This window comes from Brienomyrus brachyistius, chromosome 8 (assembly GCF_023856365.1).
Source record: "Brienomyrus brachyistius isolate T26 chromosome 8, BBRACH_0.4, whole genome shotgun sequence".
Taxonomy (NCBI): Eukaryota; Metazoa; Chordata; class Actinopteri; order Osteoglossiformes; family Mormyridae; genus Brienomyrus; species Brienomyrus brachyistius.
Window position 1 is genome coordinate 2,876,695 of NC_064540.1, and position 17,907 is coordinate 2,894,601.

Below are 17,907 nucleotides of genomic sequence, written 5' to 3' on the forward strand. Positions count from 1 at the left end.
ATGGCAACAAGAGAGATCGTCCGAATCCGGCTGTGTTCCACCGCGTTGCCTCCCACTAGCTGGCGACAGTGCGATTTGCATATGTCACGCCTGGAACACGCATGCCCATCGCGAGAACGACCTGCCGCTGAGCTCAGTGCATCGTCGAGGTTGGCGAAGCTTGACGAGGAAAGCAGCACGGAGTCCGTGCTCCATCTTGTTGTGATCGTTGTAGTTCCATGTTTTGATCTCCCCCTGGTTTTGGCGGGTGTCGTATATGTGGCACTGAGGAAACAGAGTGACTCGGCATCTCCGGCCGTTTGTTTGTCCGCTCATTATGACTGACTGCGGCGATGCTGTCCGCCTTATTTTTGTTCGGTTTGTTTGAATTAGGTGCTCTTCCGTTCGGCTCCCTTCCATGAGCCAGAGACGTGCCCATTTGCAAATGGCACGCCGATCCCGCTAGAAGCCTGCAGCCAGCGTTCTTTTCTGTAATTGGCGTGGAGTCAATGCCAGGATCGATATGTGGGCCGGCCGACCGTCAGCTGTTGATAATCACGATCTTAACCTTCAGCAACCCACTCCCTCCACCTGCCAACCTTCTCCCCTTTAGGCAAGAGGCCTCTCCTATTGTCCATGGGGAGTGGGGAGGGGGGGGTTAAGGCACCAAGGATACGCCCTTACTTCCTCACAGAGTAGAGGGGGGGAATAAAAGAAACATTGTAGAGAAGTCTTTAATTATCCCCACGGGCCTGAGTGGTTGGAACATGGATGGATGGATGAACTTGAAATATGGGAGTCTGTTATATACCAATCAGTGTCGTCTCATTTTGTTGTTCTAGGGCTAGTTCTCGTGGGAAACTTGATAGCCTGGAGGTAAGGTTGGAGCCTTTTAACCTTAAGGTTGTTGGTTTAAGACCCCGGTGGACTTTGGCCTGTTAAGAAAGCACATTATTGTGAGTTTAAAGGCCGGTCTAGCAGGAGAGAGATGTTGCGTTCACACATGATGTATGGTTTTAGGCGCCAGTTTTTAATTACGCTGGTGGTGGAGCTAAAAGCTGGTCATCTGGAGCAGCTGTTTCCCAGTTTTGCTGAGCCTGGCGAGTAGGATAATCCATCAGCTGCGAGGCTTGTAGCCAGACTTAGGTCTGTCTCTTCACCTAGAGAACTTCCCTGAATCACAGAGAAGGCTTTTCGCTCACAAGTGCCCCAAAGTCACAGAGTGTCTTTTCACGTTCATGAGAGTGCACGCACACACACACACACACACACAGACACACACATCAGCACACAGACTTTAAGAGGCAAACCAGAGTTTATTGAGTCCATTAACCTTAATCTCTCACCCCATTCTCTCCCAGTAACACGCCTCTTTGAGTGCCCCTTTTACTGTCACTGCTGCAAGCTATTCTTCCAAAGAGATCCTTGCAAGAAAATCCTGCTAGGGTCCTTATTTTGCCCTCGATCTTCTTAATGAGATTCATCTGCCTGGCTTGAGGCCCCGGGGCCAGCCCAAGCTGACCTGCCTACATTCGTCGCTCCTATTTTTTCAGCTCCTGCTTCCCTTCCCGGAAGTACCGCGGCAATTTTCCATGGCCGCAAAGGGAGAGTGTATCTGGTGGGAGGGTGGGGGCAGCCTATAGGAGAAGCCCTCCGAGAAGACACACGATGCCCCCATTACCGCCACCTTTATTGTTGCCATGTACTTGCTGTCTGGGGGGCGATCAGCTGACTTTTTTTTTTTGAAAATGCGACAATGGCGAAAAGGCTCCCGCGAGTGTGAAATAATTTCGCCATTTGGCTGCTTTGAAAAAATGATTTTTTTTTTTTTAAAGTGGACTTGAGTAGTTTAGACTCAAACATGAAAAGGGATTGATAAAGACATGCAACAGAAGGGTCAAAAATTCATCTCTTCAGCTCAGCCAAGAGGATTAAAAATAATTCACAAGACAACTGGCACAAATCCTTCCTCGGCGTGTAGTCCTGTAGTTATACAGGCAGATTTATATATAATTATTCGTATTTCCACTCGAAATTCAGTCATCGTAAATCAGCAGCGTTAGTCACGTCTGCCTGCTGTGAACTGCAAACTTAGTGCCGTTTGTGACCGACGCTTTTCACGTGAAACTTTTGAACCCTGAAAAGTGCCTCATCCTATCAAGTTATATTTATATGCGGCCAGTGTTGTGCTGCCTTATTCCAGGATTGATCGGCGTGTTTTTGCACCAGGAGAGCTGTCTGTTCTTTGATACGTTCTTTTATTTGTCGTATATCTGGTTTACCTGCTAAACGGTCATGTTAATTATTTTAATTAATTAATACGTTGGAATTCACAGTAATTTTGTTATTGCTAATTAGGTTTGTTATTGATACTGAGGTGTTCGAGTACTCTGTGTCCCTGCAAGGCTACCGTAGGCCACTTATCGCTGTGCTCTGGATTGGTCATGATGCTTCATTAAAGTGAAGTTGCTTGAGCTTGTTGTTTTATTGTGAGAAAGTAAACTCATCTTCTGGAAGAAAGCACAGGAAGGTCCCCCACCCCCTAACCTGCCTTCGGCAAGTCGCCTTCGAAGGGGTGCAATGAGCTGGCCACATCTCCCTTCATTTTGGAGTGTCCTGTCCATCCGGGTTTGCCATACCCTGACCTGTAATAACCTCCCCCTCTCCCGCGAGCATAATGACTCTGTTTGCCTGCCGTTACTTCTACACACATTACATTTTTCCACCCCTCGTTTCGGAGGCTTTCAGAGGAATCTGCGCGCACCGAAATCGCACCTCATTACAGCGAGAAAATTGTGTGGGTCACGGACTTCGCCTTTGTCGCAGCAAAATATTTTGGTCAGATGTCGCCTGCAGTATCGTGCAAATGCATGGCAGCACAAGCTCAGAGACGCACTCCGTTTGGTGTTGGACACACTGGGGTCAGTCACTTCAAAATTCATACCTCAATGCATCTGGCATTAAAGCCCGACGCTAGGTTACCAAGGAGATGAGCACCTGTGGATGTATAGTATAGGGGTGTCACTCTTCATGCGACAGCCGTTTGTCCTGACGGTGTTGCTGTGACGTCCTGCACGCTGAGCTCCTCGCTGCGAATATACAGCATCGGCGAGGTCTCCGGTGTCGATGACAGCCAGCACGTCTGTATATTTAGCTGTACTGGGGAGTCAGCAGATATACGACAATACAGCCGGTTATCGTCTATAAAAATATCTTCTGGCTTCCACAGCTACCAAAGGAATGTGAAGGGGAAATAAAAAAAAGACTTTATAAAACAAGAAGGGACAGATTATTTATTTATTTATGACATGGGGAGAAACACACATAGCACAACGGTGGTATTCGAACCCATGACCCTAGAGGTGTATCATGAGCGGCTGGTAGATGGATTGATTTGGGTGTCCTTAAGGATGACTCCTAATTTTTAAAGTTATTTTTCCTGATCGGTCGTCAGGCCGGCCGTCAGGCTGCTGAGTCCAGCTGTAGCCACTTTCCGGACCTTTCTGCTCCTTCTGTCTCTGCGTTCGGCCCCGTCTCCCTTTGGCATCACCTCTCTCTTTCTCTCTTGGTCTCTGTGAACCTCGTTCCCGCTATTCCCCGGAGTTCCAGTGCCAGTGACACACTTCGGCGAGGATGGTGAGTCTACCATCTGCGTGCAAATCTGCCCCTACCTCCCCGAGGGAAGCAGACTCGTAACGTCGCTCGGGTGGGACAGAGAGAGATGGGCCTCCAGACAGACTCTGGGTTTAGATTGGGTCTCTTTGAGTGGAGACAGTGACATTATTCATAATTCTTCTAGGTTTCTATAGCAATCAGGCCCAGGGCTCCGCCCAGTACCTGTGAGCCCCTCCCACTGGGAGGAAGAAGAGGAATGCGGTGGGCTGAGCTTTCTCCCAACAGATATGGAGCCCCTTCCTCTTCCATTCCCTCGTCCCTCTGTTTTCTGCTGACTCGCTGTTCCTCGCCATCTTCAAAGCATCATGTCTGGCACCGTTCCAGGTTTATTTACAGAGACCCTTTTGCTGAACGCAAATCACATCTTCAGCTTTGCCCTGTTGACTCCTCCTTAATCTGCCATCTTTGGTTCTTCCTTCAGCCTTGAGCGTTACATGCCAGAGACATGCCGATACCCCGAGCGGAGTGAATGCAGGGTGTCTTTTTTCCACATTTATCCAACCAGCTTTTACAATTTTAATTTTATTTTTTTAAAACTTTTTTTGTTGCTGGATTGTTTCTTATTAGCGTCCCTTCGAAAGCGTAGTTTGCTGCTGATGTGCACGCAGGTCACGTAGCTGTGTAGGGGCTGCCCATTGACCCAGGCGTGCCAGAGGCACCTTTAAAGATACACGAGTATTAGCGAGTCGCCTGGAGTCTCGAAACCGGCTGATGGCCCCGCGGCTGAGATGAAAGGAGCTGGGCGTGATGTGCTGTCAGTGCTTGTATGAATCTTACCATCAGATCCCAGTCCCACTTAGACCCCCCGTTTACTGGATGTCCCTGGTCACGCACACACACACACGCACACACACACACACACACGCACACACACACACACCGCTGTCTTCCGCTCTCTGATGTTATCAGCTTAAAAGGTTGTGTTACCAAGGACACATCCAGGTCCAGCTACTGTGACTGTGAGTGAGTGAAAGCAAAGTAGGAGGTGGGGGCTGAAGGGGGTGCCGTCGTTTTGCAGAAATCCAAGTGGCCAAGAAAAAGAGGAAGACAAGAGTTTCTGGGGGGGAGAGTCTGCATTTTTTTCTGGAGTGGAAAGACATTAGGGCCAGCTTGTGCACCATTAAGGGTCCGGACATCGCTGGGTTGTGTGCCTCCGTACTGCAGGGCTGTTTCACCCCCTGTGCTGCTCAAGCGCTAGGGGTCGGGAAATCTTGTTAGTTCCTGCAACAATGGAAGCCTCAGGCAAGCAGGTACATGTGACGTGTACTGAAATGACCCCCCCCCCTCCCCCATCGCCCCAAGGACTGTATGTCCTGTGGGTCCGAACCCCAGGTGTGGGACCGCTGCGTTGCCATAACAAAGCACTATATTTAGAGGCTGAGCCAGGAGGGGGCATGGCAGTCGTGTAGCTGGCAGTTGGACAGTGGATACTTGCCCCCCCCCCCCTCCCGTAACTCGTCATTTAAGCTACATTTTTCATGTCTTTGTTTGGTTTGCATCACTTTGCTGTCCTCAGCCGACGGCGGACAAAGCTTAACTTGATAATTCCTCCCCCATTCATCCTCGCCCCTCCTGACCCGCTCGGAGCGAGATGTTCGCCCGTTGAGGAGTTAAGGCGGAGCACCGGTTTGTTTGCTTGGCCGCCCACGCCGGACTCGGAGCGGAGGAGCAGATGTGTGTGGCCAGGCGGCAGGGCCCTGTCCAGCCGTCGCCAACTGTCTCCACATCTTTCCCGTGGAATCAATCTCTGTTTCTGGCTCCAGGGAAAATTGAAACATGTTTGAATGAAAAACAAAATGAGGCGTAATTGTCTGTATGTCTGTAGTATTTGTGTTTTATTTTTTTTTTTCCTGGATGGGTGTCTGCATGGCTGTTCTGACGCGCTTGTGTGTGTGTGTGTGTGTGTGTGTGTGTGTGTGTGTGTGTGTGTGCACATGTGCCTTTGGCACAACTGCGCGCACTGGTGCGGGAGAGTAATTAGGCAATGGTCACGAGGCCTGGTGTAGACCAGGGGCTGATGAAGATGTGGGCCAGGCGTAATGGATGCCCGACTCCCTGGCTGACTAATGAAGCTCTTTAGCTGTGGGGTTCCTTCTGCTGAAAACAATAACTGCCAGAGGTGATAAGCAAACGCAAAAACAAAAAAAACAGAAACTCATCAGTGGTGCGACCGCTCGGGTTGCATATCAAGTCTGCCTTTCGATCACTAAGTGACGGCATTTACTCCCCAGGGCCGAACATGCAAGAAAAATTAAGACTGGTTATGGAGCAGGAAAGGGAGAAAGGAGGAGTACCCATCCATCATCTGAGCTGTAACTGTAACCCACTGCAGGGGCGCAGGGGGCCTGGAGCCTATCGCAGGCAGCGCAGGGCACGAGGCGGGGGCACGCCTTAGATGGGGTGCCAGTCCACGGCAGGTCACTGGTATTCAAGGACGGATGAACTGGGGGCACCACTTCACTGGGTCACCTGTAACTGTGCAAGGAAACTGGATTGTCTGGAGGAAACCCTCTGGAGGTGTGAGACCACACTGCTACTCACTGAGTCACCTCACTGAGGGAGAAAAGTATAAAGCCATCATTTTGTCACACTGTCAAGCTGCGTTTTTTTTTTTTGTGGGATCTATTTTGAGCAAATTGCAACATGGGAGAAACACCTGTTGAACATTCCTAATACGTCGCACTTAATGTCCAGCGAAATAGCAAATTTGATGGCCGGACCCCGTCATATGACCTCACACTGGAGGCTGCAGGGGCGTGTGACTGTCATATCGTCACGGTGATGGTCGTCATGATGCGGGCAGAAAGTGACATCACACCATTCCTGACAGGAAGCCCCCCCCGGGAGCCGTGTGGCGCTCCACGTTCCCCGCGCCAGTCATTACACCTGAATTCACTGACCCCTGTTTCATAAACTATTTTATCTGAAGACCCCACCCCCCTCGGGGGCTGAATATCGGTTTGCCATAAACGGCTGGGGAAGCACAGGACTGGGAGACCGCCATTAATCTCAGTGTAACCTCTGCTGGGACAGTTACTGCAGTGCCCCAGAGGGCCATCCATCTCACAGCCAGATCGCGTAAGGAGTCGTCTCCGGAGGTGATGGGAGTTAAGGAGACTCGCGTGCGGCAAACCTAGAGCCCCCAACCATCACATAAAGCTCTCGTTTCCTTTTTGCTGATTCAACTTGTACGTCCGACAACCTGGTAGTTTGCTCAGCGGAAGCGGCATCCCTGCGGCTCCCTGCCTGGCTGCGACCGGATCACTCTGCGCTCGAGGACTGTCATGGTCCCGTGATTTATATGTTTATGACCGTCACTGACTTTGAGTAATCCTTTTTATTTTCCTTTTGGCCTCCTTGCGAGTCTCTGTAAGGAATATCAATTATCACTTCGCTCTTGTTTAATCATACTGCTCGCCCCCCCCCCCCTTTTTATAACTATGGGACCTCGCAGAAAGCATCAGGACTGTTCGTCCGCCTTTTGTGACTCAATTTAGTGAGTGGGTGCGTTGTTGTGCACCCCCCCTCCCCCCCCCCCCCCAGCTACGACGTTACTTATCGGATCCACCACTCGTCTGTAACGATTCCATCTTTTTGCTTTAGTATTTATTCGTTCATTTATTTATTTATTCATCCGTTATCTGTTCCTTTATTTACTTTGGCCCCCGAGGCTGAGCATGGCCAAGCGTGTAAATAGATAAATTAATCAATTGGTGTGTGGTGGGGGCCCCACAGGGACCTCAGAGGGAATGAGGCGCCGTCTCCAACACCAGCCTTTAAATCATGCTTTGCGACTTCGAGAAGCTCCGGGGCTCTTCGTATAAATGGCCGACGTCGCGCCTTGTGCGCTGGTAGCCGTCCGTCGCCGGTCTCCAGCAGGCCGGTCCGTTTAATTCGCTTTATTACGCCTGAGTTTCCTGCTTCTAGCTACCCTGACATGCTAGCTGCACCGGCCCCTGCTTGGGCCTCGTGTGTCAGTAAGAGAGAGTGACCGGTTTCCTAAGCCTGTGAGGAAATACTGGCCCCTGTTGGCACATTCGGGAGCCTCACCCACACCTATACATGGTGATTCGGTACTTAACGCCGAACTCTCACACCTCTAGGATTGGGGGGGGGGTTGAAATCCTGCCTGCTGTGTGTGGGACATTATCAGGTTCTTTTCACTTTGTGCATATTTCCTCTTGCAATCGTAAACTGGCCCATGATGTGCGACTGTGAGTGCGCCCTGCAATATACTGGCATCCTACCAGCGGTGCCCCCCCCCTGCCTTGTGCCCCTGTGCCTCCTGGGATTGGCTCCAGGATCAACGTGACCCTGGGCTGCTCCCAATGTGGGCGTATACAGTACTGAATATATACACAAACTACAGAAACACAGAAGGGTCCAACGAGGAGCTGCATCATGCAAATCCAACACATTGGTAGGTATTTAAAAAACTGAGAGTGCCAACAGGCTTTTGGAGGATGCATCATACCTATGGATTCATGCGGCAGCTCCCCGATTGGCCGGTGGTGTTTATGTGTGGTGTCACAAGAAAACTAATCTGGAGTAAAACCTAGAGGTAATCTGGAGGTATGGTTATTGTTTGTTGATGTGACCTTAAGCTTAGCGAGCTTAAAGGTTGAATGGCTTAAAGGTTGAATGGCTGATGTTTTTTTACAAATCACAATAGCTCATGGCTCAGAGAAATTAACTGGCTCAGCTAAGACCCCACCCCCTCCATGCCCTTGCTCAGTGGTGCTGAAACTGTTTGGTTTGGAACGTTCATTGTGCCTGATTCACTACCATTTGGGAAACCTCACTTAGTGCTACACATGCCCTTAGAACCTCAAAGATCCGAAAAGGACTGAGATTGAAAAGCAAGAGCACAGCTCAGGAATCCTGTGTTTAATCAGGCAGCATTTTGATAGAAAAATGCGCCGTCTCTCCTTAAATCAGTTTGTCATTGTCAAAATAAATCCAGCCAATCAAGGCAAAGTGTTTTGCCAGATTGCAAATGAATTCGTTGGCTTATCTGGTGCATCTGATGGATTGAAACCTTTCATTTTATTCAACAAAAAAATGAAGATTTCTTCTTTTGCCGCACTAGTTTTACTGGAAACCGTGCGCCTGTGATGCATCGCACTAAAAGACGATTTCCAAATCACCCTGACATCTTTACCGGCGGTTCTGCGCAGACGGGCGACGCTGAAAAAAAAAATAAACATGGGGTGTCTCTAAGGTCCCAGGAAAACGGGAAGAAAAATCAATGGCAGGAGGAGGTTAGAATATAAAGCAGATGTACAGCAGCGTTAATGGGACATAAAACTGTAAAATACTGCTCTTCATTGTTAACCAGTATGATCAGCCATCTCGACGGCCTTCTGAGGTCATACCTAACGGAAAAGCTACAAATGCTGCGATTAAACCATGACGGCTTGAGACAGCAAGTCTTCTGCTCTCATCTGATTATGTGTGGAGACTCGAAAGCCTGGGCACAGACATTTGTGCCCGCGGGACAGCTTTTACACCCAGGACAAACATCTCAACCTTGGCCTGTGTAGGCTGTTGCTGTTGGTGTGTCAGTGCACAGGTACCGGAGACGTGGCTGTAATGCTTCTCTCTGCTTCTCCATTTCCTTGATTCTCTGCCAAGAGCTCTGTGGGTTTTGCCATGGAATATCATTAAAAAGGGAGCCTTTTTGACTGTAGGTGGGTTTGACAGAAAATACAATGTAAATATAACTTTCTCTGTGTACGATTTGTACTCCAGACTTACTGTGAATCTTGTACTGTGTGCTGGTATTATATCCATCCATCCATCCATCCATCCATCCATCCATCTATCCATCCATCATTCTGCTTTCAATAACGTCTTCCCCAATAAGCTTATCCAAATAGCCAGTGTAGGAAGATAAAGCGAATCGTGTTCCAGACAGAACGTCAGTTACATTGTGGTTTATCGTAGGAGGAAACAGTCGTTAAATGAGCATTACTCAAAAATAAACTAATTAGCATAAATCTGTCTGAAGAATCTGTTGTCAGAGTAACAAACTGCATGTTAAAAATTATTTGGTTTCCTTTGACATTTTTGTGCCCCCCCACCCCCCTCCCCGCCCCCCAACCGAACTGGCTGTAACAAATTATTAGTGTATTTCCTTTCCTACGGTAGAGGCACGTGAATATTTGCGAGCCAAACCATGGGAGGACAACAAAGGATGAAATCGTCAGATGCCAACTGAGGATGCTTGCGATCCGAGAAGCGTTTAGTCATAAGAAGTGAGGAGAAAAGCCAGTCACTTGGCGTTTACTGAGCAACGGTGTTGGGGGGGTGGCACGGTTATTACAAGAGCTAATGTTGAAGTAATTACACCCACGGCCAGGAGAGCAATTAATGCCACTCCCACAGAGGACTGAGTGAAACGTTTTGTGTGCTTGTCAGGGGTTGTGGACCTTAATTATAAATCAAAAATAAAAAAATATAAAAACTTTAAGAAACCTTCTGAAAGATACAAAGCCTATTTTATGCTTCTCTGGCACTTCTGACAAAATGAAAGAAATACAGTTGTAATGCCGGGGAGAGAAGCGAACTGAAAGAAATCACAAAGAAAGTATTACAAGGAGACGTATTCCGAAAGATTCCCGAATTCAACGTGCTATATCTGGTTCTGGCCGATGTGGAGAAGTCTGAACCATCTTTAGTCTTTTACAGTGCTATATGTGACATGACAAATAGATGTTCTCTGGAAACCCCCCCAACCTTTACTCTAAGTACCTTTACTCTAAGCATTTGAAGGACATGGCATTGAATTCCAAAACGGGACCAGGTGCTCGGGCCCCGGCCCAAGACTCTGATTGGCTAGTTCACATGTATATGGTTCAGCTGACATCTGTGGCCACCTAACCTTTGACCTGCAGGAGGGCATGTGGTGTAAATAACCACCTCACCCACAGGCCCCCCCCCCCCCCCCCCGGTTGTGGTGGGTTTGTGGAAGCACGTGGGGGGTGTGACATAGTCAGTGCCCAGGATTCTGTCATCTGCTTTCCTGTCAGATAAATTGCTTGCGAGAAAGATGTTACAAATATATAGATGTCTTTTTATAACGGGAGTAGTGAGGGTTTATAATGATCTGATATGAAGCGCTTTTTTACCTGGCTAATCCCATGCAGCTCTGTCTTTAATGTCCTGTTTGACTAGCTCATGAAAAACGCTTCCTGTTTCCCATCACTGGGGTTAGATGGAGATAACAGCTGACAGGTGCGATGGAATGAGGTGAGGATGTAAAATGGAGCCATCGTCACATTTCTGCTGGCTCACAGGCTAATTTGCACAGACGGAGGTTGGCAAGGGAACGAGCTTTCCGTACCCTGACCCTCGACGCTGTCGTCTCGCACCCGTTGGAATCGGCCGTGATCAGTCTGTCATCCGGAGCTGTGTGATAACCGTTATCACTTCCGTGAATCACGACCCTACTGCACCCTCAAATTTGAAGCTTAACCTTGTGTCATCCGTACTGGGGAGCACACATCTGATTGATGGGAGAGTTAAAATAATACTAAATCTGCTCGTGAGCACAGCTATAATAAATGTTTGAGTTATGCAGCGGATGCTAACGCTCGACTGTTTGGTTGTGGTCTGTGAACTTGTTCAGATATTGTTAATGATCTGGCATCCCATCCAGTGTGTCCCCAGCCTTGTGCCCTGTTCTTCCTGAGTTAGTCTCCAGGACCCCTTACTGGCTAGATGGATAGATGAATAAAGTTCATACCCAAAATGGTGAAAAAGCCCCCCCTCTCTTTGATGTCCTGCAGGGACAATCTCATTCCTCCCAAGGCCTGCAGCCCAAAAAACAAAAAAAATAAAACCACATCTCACTTTAAGAACCAACAGGACACGCAGAGTGCAAAAAAAACTCTTTTGGAAACTCAAGACTGAGGAGCACGGCTGTTAATGATCGTGAACTGTAAACATTTATGCTAATACTTCTGTTTATAAATGTCACTGTTTGGTATTTAACGGGAGACGTGTTACATCTGCTGTGTTCATGGGAAGTTCCGTTGCTTGCTCAGTATTTTCCACTGCTGCCATTGTGTCTGTCCAATGGCTTTTAAAAAAGCATCAGCCTGGAAAATATGATTATACTACTAATAATAATAACAATGAAAATGTGAATAGTACGTGCAAGCGGTTGTGAGAGAGAGAGAGAGAGAACTTAAAGTTAATGGTCCCCTCAGGTTATTGCTATTGAAGCAAATTTAACATTTAGTGTGATGGGTGATAGGTGCATGGTTCTGTGCAGAATCTGACGTAATCTGAACGTCCGTCAGAATGGATTGTTTTACGGGGTTAGGTACATGCTCTGTTGCAGTTAGACTAACAGGATCACGGGCCGACAAACGTCACGGAAGAAAGAAGCCTCACAGTCTGCCAGAAAGAGGCCATGAATTCACTAATAATATCATTATCATAACGGCGAGGGCCCAGAAGCAGGCAGAGGTGGGAGCGGCAGGAGGAGGTCGGTATTCGCCGGCATCGATCCGCTCAATTATAGCAGGACACCAATGCAAAATTGGGACTTATTGGTTTCATCATTGGGTGGTGAGAAAGATCACAGACACTGGTTCAGATTATCTGTATTGGTGCTAGACAGACTCGTGTCCCCTAGCAAAAACAACTCAATTAACTGCCCCCCCCCCCCTCCTGATTCAGCCCTCTTCTCCAAGAAGCATAATAAGCATTATCATGCTTATTGTTTTTCTCTTCCATAATGTGTCACCTTAAGCTCACTGTGATTCAGGCAAATGACTTATTCCCTAAAACGAGTATGCCACCTCCCTGCCTAACCAGATCACAAGAGACTGCCGATAGATTCGGGTTCAGATCCCCAGGAACGTGGCCGGGCTGGACACAGGCCTGCCGCTGTGCGTGTGTGATGGAAACGCTCCGGTGAGGGACTCCTACAATATCTCCAGGGATGCTCTGTTGCCACGGCAACGACAGCTCTGTCATAATTGTCAGGAGCTGTCGTCAGAGGAGCTTGAAAGGAAATGTCGAATCTCTCCTTCCCCCCACCCGTCTCTTTTCACTCTCCACTGAAGCGCCAACTCCGTGGACACCCCTGTGCCGAGTACTAACGCTGCCCCCTTGTGGTCACCAGCGGTGCCAAGGGGCCCGAAACGTTTTCGGCTTTCTGCTTCAGTAACGCGCGACACTCATATTAAAAGATGCCAGGACTGGCTCACTGGAGCCCAGGTGCTCTGTATCAGCAGTATCGCTAATGCTGTTAATCTCATTATTGCCCTTGTTCTTCCCCGCAGTTTAGCTAATAGAGGAGAGTCAAGTCTTGATTATGTCCGGTAAATTAGCATCCGCGCTTTCCGTCACGCAGCCGCGCAGCAAGGCGATTATATCGGTGGCGGGGTGAAAATCCGCTCCTGTCTCTAAAGCTCCGGTTTGATGAACACAAAGAAAAGGAGCTCAGCAATGGGACGCATTGCCGTAACCGTGTCTATTTGCATGAATGGTATTATATGTGTTGCTCCTTATGGGAGATACCACATGCCCAAGGTGGTGGGGGACATTTGATTAGAAGGAAATTATTGCCTACAGCAACCCGAACCACTGCTGAAAAATAGCCCTGTATTAATGTAAGGTTTATTATGACGTTTAAGAGTGTGTACATTGTTCCCGGTAGTCAAAATATGCACATCTGCTGATGTAGGCCTGCTTAGCATTCTTGTCCCCGACTCACATCCAGGCAGACTGTATTGTGAGTGCCACTCCCACCCTGTCACACGTTTTATTTCATATAATAAATAAGACAATAATCCCTTTTCACAAAAAAGGTCTGCTTGAAACGCTGTAATGTAACACTAAACTGAGCACAAGATACTGTGTCACGATGCTAATTTACGCTCTGACATTGATTCCAGGCATAAACTCTCCATGGTGCCTTTTAAATGTTGGCGACTGTGGTTAATGAATGCAGTTAAAGGAATTTGATCGTTAATGCCGTTGTTTCATTAAACGGCTGCGTTTACTGTGAGTTTGTGCTGCCATCTAGTGGACATGTGGCCTTCTAAATTGAGCACACCTCGTTTGTGGCACGTTTGCTAATTGCTTTTTATATAGAAGGATATGCTGCGGCTAATTGAAAGGGCCTTAATGGGTATAATACTGTACAGTGCAAAATCTGCATAGTGACTCCCTATTCAAAAAGAACATATTTACTTATTGATGGAGATTAATAAGGGATATTGGGTAATTTTAGGACCCAGATTTTGCAGGAAGGAGACAGCACACACTACTTCTGTCTCTATTCCTCAGCACTGTGATCTCCAGGCCTGTAAACCCAGCAAGCAGTTTGGCAGCATTTCCCATGACCGCACCGGTGATGCTTAGTGTGTCATCGGGTGTCATGTGACCACCACAGGCAAGACCATAAGCTTGCTTGTGTAGAATACTGGAAGCATCCACGGACCCCAGATCACTCCCAACATACTGATTATCTATGCTGGAATGTTGTAGGTTTAAAGTCCCCTTTAACACTGAAAAATTCAGGCTATAATACTCATAATACTTGCCTAATAGCTCGAAGTACCTTTAATCTAAGCTACTGTAGCTCAGCGTTTTCCATGGGAGTTAAACTAATGAAATTCAGGTTATGAATCCATTTTCTGAACCAGTATATTATCTGCTTATTACCTACCTTCCCCGAGGCTGTTGTTATGATTGGCCAGAAAGATACTGTAGGGAAAGCTAAAACATGAATGTGATAGGAATTAGTGTGCTGTGATATTAAAGGGCGCTCAGGATTATCAGCAAGGGTAGTGTTAAGGTACAAAAACACAAGGTTCCTTATTTTTTTTAAAACCTCTAGTCAGAGGAGATTTGGTTATAAACCCATTTCTGTTCGATAATCTGGTTTTATTTGGGAACACCATGGCAATAGATATTTTTATAGAGCATTTAAGATTTTATTTATTCATGAAGGAATGAAAACTGAACCTCTACAACTTGAGGAGTGTGACTCAAATGTCTGCATCAGCGATGAAGTGAGGCAGAGACTCAAAGCGGTGAAATGAGTAAAAACAGCACTCAGTATGTGGAAAGGTGAGCTTGTGGGCTTCAGAAAGTACATGATTAAAGCCTTGGCATGGAAATGTATCTCATTTGAGCAAAAAAGCATGACCAAATTGGGGGAATTTGGCTGAAGAATGTAGACAAAGAGGGTATTCCACAGGCAATACAGACGATCTGAGGAGGCTTTGATAGCAACATGGGGATGTTACAGCTAGAAAGGAAAAAGGACATTATGGAGAAACATGTAGATTCGCTTCAGAAGCTAAAAGCAGCTATAATTTTCTTCATTCCCAATTACAGCAAGAAGACATTATGAGGCCAATCCACAAATAGTATAAAATTAGAAAATTTTGCCCAAATATTTACTAAAGAAGGAAAAAGGCTGCACTTATTTTATCGTTATATGGGTCCTGAATACTGGTGTATCTGAATCGTTGCATTATAGGGAGAGATTAGCTAAAATACATTAATAAAACAATGGAAGCCAATATCACTGAAGTTAATTAGAGAATAATGTGGCCACAGACTGCCACTGCTGCAGTCACGCCCATGTTGGAGACCCTGCACCAGAATTCTGGCAGCTGTTCAGTGGTAGTTTCAGTTTGGCTTTATTGCCGGTCTTACTTAACTGGTCTGTGCCGTTCTCTCATTGTGATGTCCGGGTACGGACTGCTTCTCTGGCCTGTGGTTCCTTGACTGGGTTTTGTGTGTCTCCCGGTTCCCCTGCCCAGTGACTGCATGCCGCGTCCCCCAGTGGGCCTGCACTGATCTCCCCGCACCTGCATGTGTGGCTGCCCTTCCCTTCACTCCCAGGATAGACTCCCCTGCTTATCGACCCCCCCCCCCCACTTGCATCCCCAACTCCGGTTCCTGTCTGGTGTTACTGGCCGCCTGTTAGCTCTGCGTTTCAGATCCTTGTACCTGCGATATTCCCGGAGGTCCGTCCATGGGATCACCGTGGATGGTGCCGCGGTAACATCACCCACTCTTATAATGATCTGCACGTATAGAGAACACAAACATGTTGTCTGGAACTCTATAAGTTAAAAAACTGTGTTTAAGTACTATAGGCAGATCTCACCTAAAATATAATGGACAGCATTCCTCATTCCTCATGTTAGGGCAAATTTGAGACACTTCAATAAGAACAATTACAGACCTTAGACGGGATGTGATCAAAGTGAATTAAGTCCCGAAGGGCGTAGAGAGGTTTGCTGCTGCTGGTGGCTTTAGCATTTCTGATGCTAGTACAAAGGTCACCAGTAGAACTTCAAAGACAAAGCTAATGGGAAGGAAGAGGGGTTCGAAATAAACTTCCTTTTTAAGGTGGGAGGGGAAGCCTTCTGCGAAGAGGCATGTCAGCACTTGATAGAAGTCTGCTGGCATTTTTAAATATCCATGCTAACAGGATGGAATCAATAGCCCCTCTTCTTTTGTTATGAAATGTTCTTGGAACTGTTGTATCGGTTTTCTTTGACCTTGAACAGAGTGTACGGGTCCCAAGGACAGTCTGTGTCAGGGTCCAGGACAGTGACCGCGTGCGCAGCGGGACAAATGCTGAGACCTGACAAGGCCTCCGCTGCGATACATTTTGGAGTCATTCTAGTTTGCTGAAAAAGAGGCAATCACGTGGTTTTTAGGAACTGAAAGCTCAGGGAAGGATGCAGCTGGAAAAATAAGCAGATTTATTACAACTGGGAAAAGATGTTTTCCTGTGACCTTCTGTTTACCAGTTTCGACACATGACTGCAGTTAACTGCATTCCACTTTCTAGAAATGAAACCGGAAAATGTAAATTAGATATAAAAGTTGAAGAAAATATTTCCACATACATCCATCTTCTAACCACTGACCCTGTACGGGATCATGGGATGGCTCAGGAAGGACAGGAGATACTGGTTCATCAGAAGGACTGTAGGGGAGCCGGATTCAAACCCCAACGCGAAGCATTGGCTTGCAGAATCTCGACCTGGGGAGCAAGAACACCCAGGGCGGCCCCCACTGGCTGGTACTGTGTCTCAAACCCTTGGCTGAAACGAAGATGGAAATAAGATGCAGTTTAAAAACTGAAACCTTACTGTTTGCATTTCCATAATGATCGTACTCCGTTTTTTCCCAATGCCAAAAACAAGTCACTTGGCAGACTATCCTGAAAGGCGGCCAGATAGCGTGTGCATGTGGGTGTCGGAGGGACATGGATAAGCCTTCATAAGGGCCCCAAAGCTGATCGTGGGGGACCTAGTCCTGGGCCTGCAAGAAGTGCCAAAGGGGCCCAATTTATTTGTATCTATTTCCTCATTCTTGAAATCACAATGACAACGTAATCATCAGGGGAGGAGATAGAGTGATTTTTGAAAGTTTTAAGTTTTCCATTTACATCAGCAGCGTAACATAGTCCGGATCTGTTCCTACCCGCCATCGTCTATGTCACAGACCTTGCGTGGGAGGCGAGGACCGCAGCTCTCCTCCTGCAGGCGACATCCTCGGCGATGTGCGCCAGTCATCGTAACCGATTCACTGCACCTCCAGTGACGCCTGCATTTCTGTGTGTTTCCTCTTAATCAGATTTCAGGTCGCGGGCTCCTGTGATGAGATGCGGAGTCATTACACAAAGAAACATTTGGCTGATTGAAAAACAGAACGGAGCTTGGAGTTTGGTCGAGTGCCTGTGATTTTATAGCGGATCGGTCCCGTGGTTTGCTGATTTGCTGTTCCAATAATATGCAAATAAATAGAACTTAATGCACTCTTTTCTAATTACATTTAAAATAAACTGAAACTCCAAAAAATTGCATTATTCGTCAGTGAATGGGTAAGAGGGGGTGGTGTATGACTCAGCGGATTCGGGCGCTATGCCTGTGTTCGGAAGGTCGCTGGTTCAAATCCCTGGGTCAGCAGAGTGATTTCGCTGCTGGGCCCTTGAGCGAGGCCCTTACCCTTCAATAGCTTCAGAGACTGGCTAGTCCTGCTTTCTCAGTTGCGTGTTGCTTTGAATAAATGAGTCTATCAAAAAAAAAAAAAAATCTGTCTATTTTGTCCGTCTTGGTTGGTGAAACAATCCTGTCAAAACATGTAAATTTAAAATTCCCTTTTTCCCTTCCACATAAGCCTTCGGAGGCCCATCAGAAGCTTGCAAATGATCCTATTCTGCCCTAATCCCATGTACTTTCCCGTTCTCACTTAGCTAAGCTG

At 47.3% G+C, this 17,907-nt stretch overlaps 1 protein-coding gene across 1 annotated transcript in view; it reads left to right on the forward strand.

The window, feature by feature from the left end:
- Positions 1-17,907, forward strand: part of asic1b (acid-sensing (proton-gated) ion channel 1b) — a 140,222-nt gene that overhangs the window by 68,524 nt on the left and 53,791 nt on the right. The window lies entirely within an intron of this gene.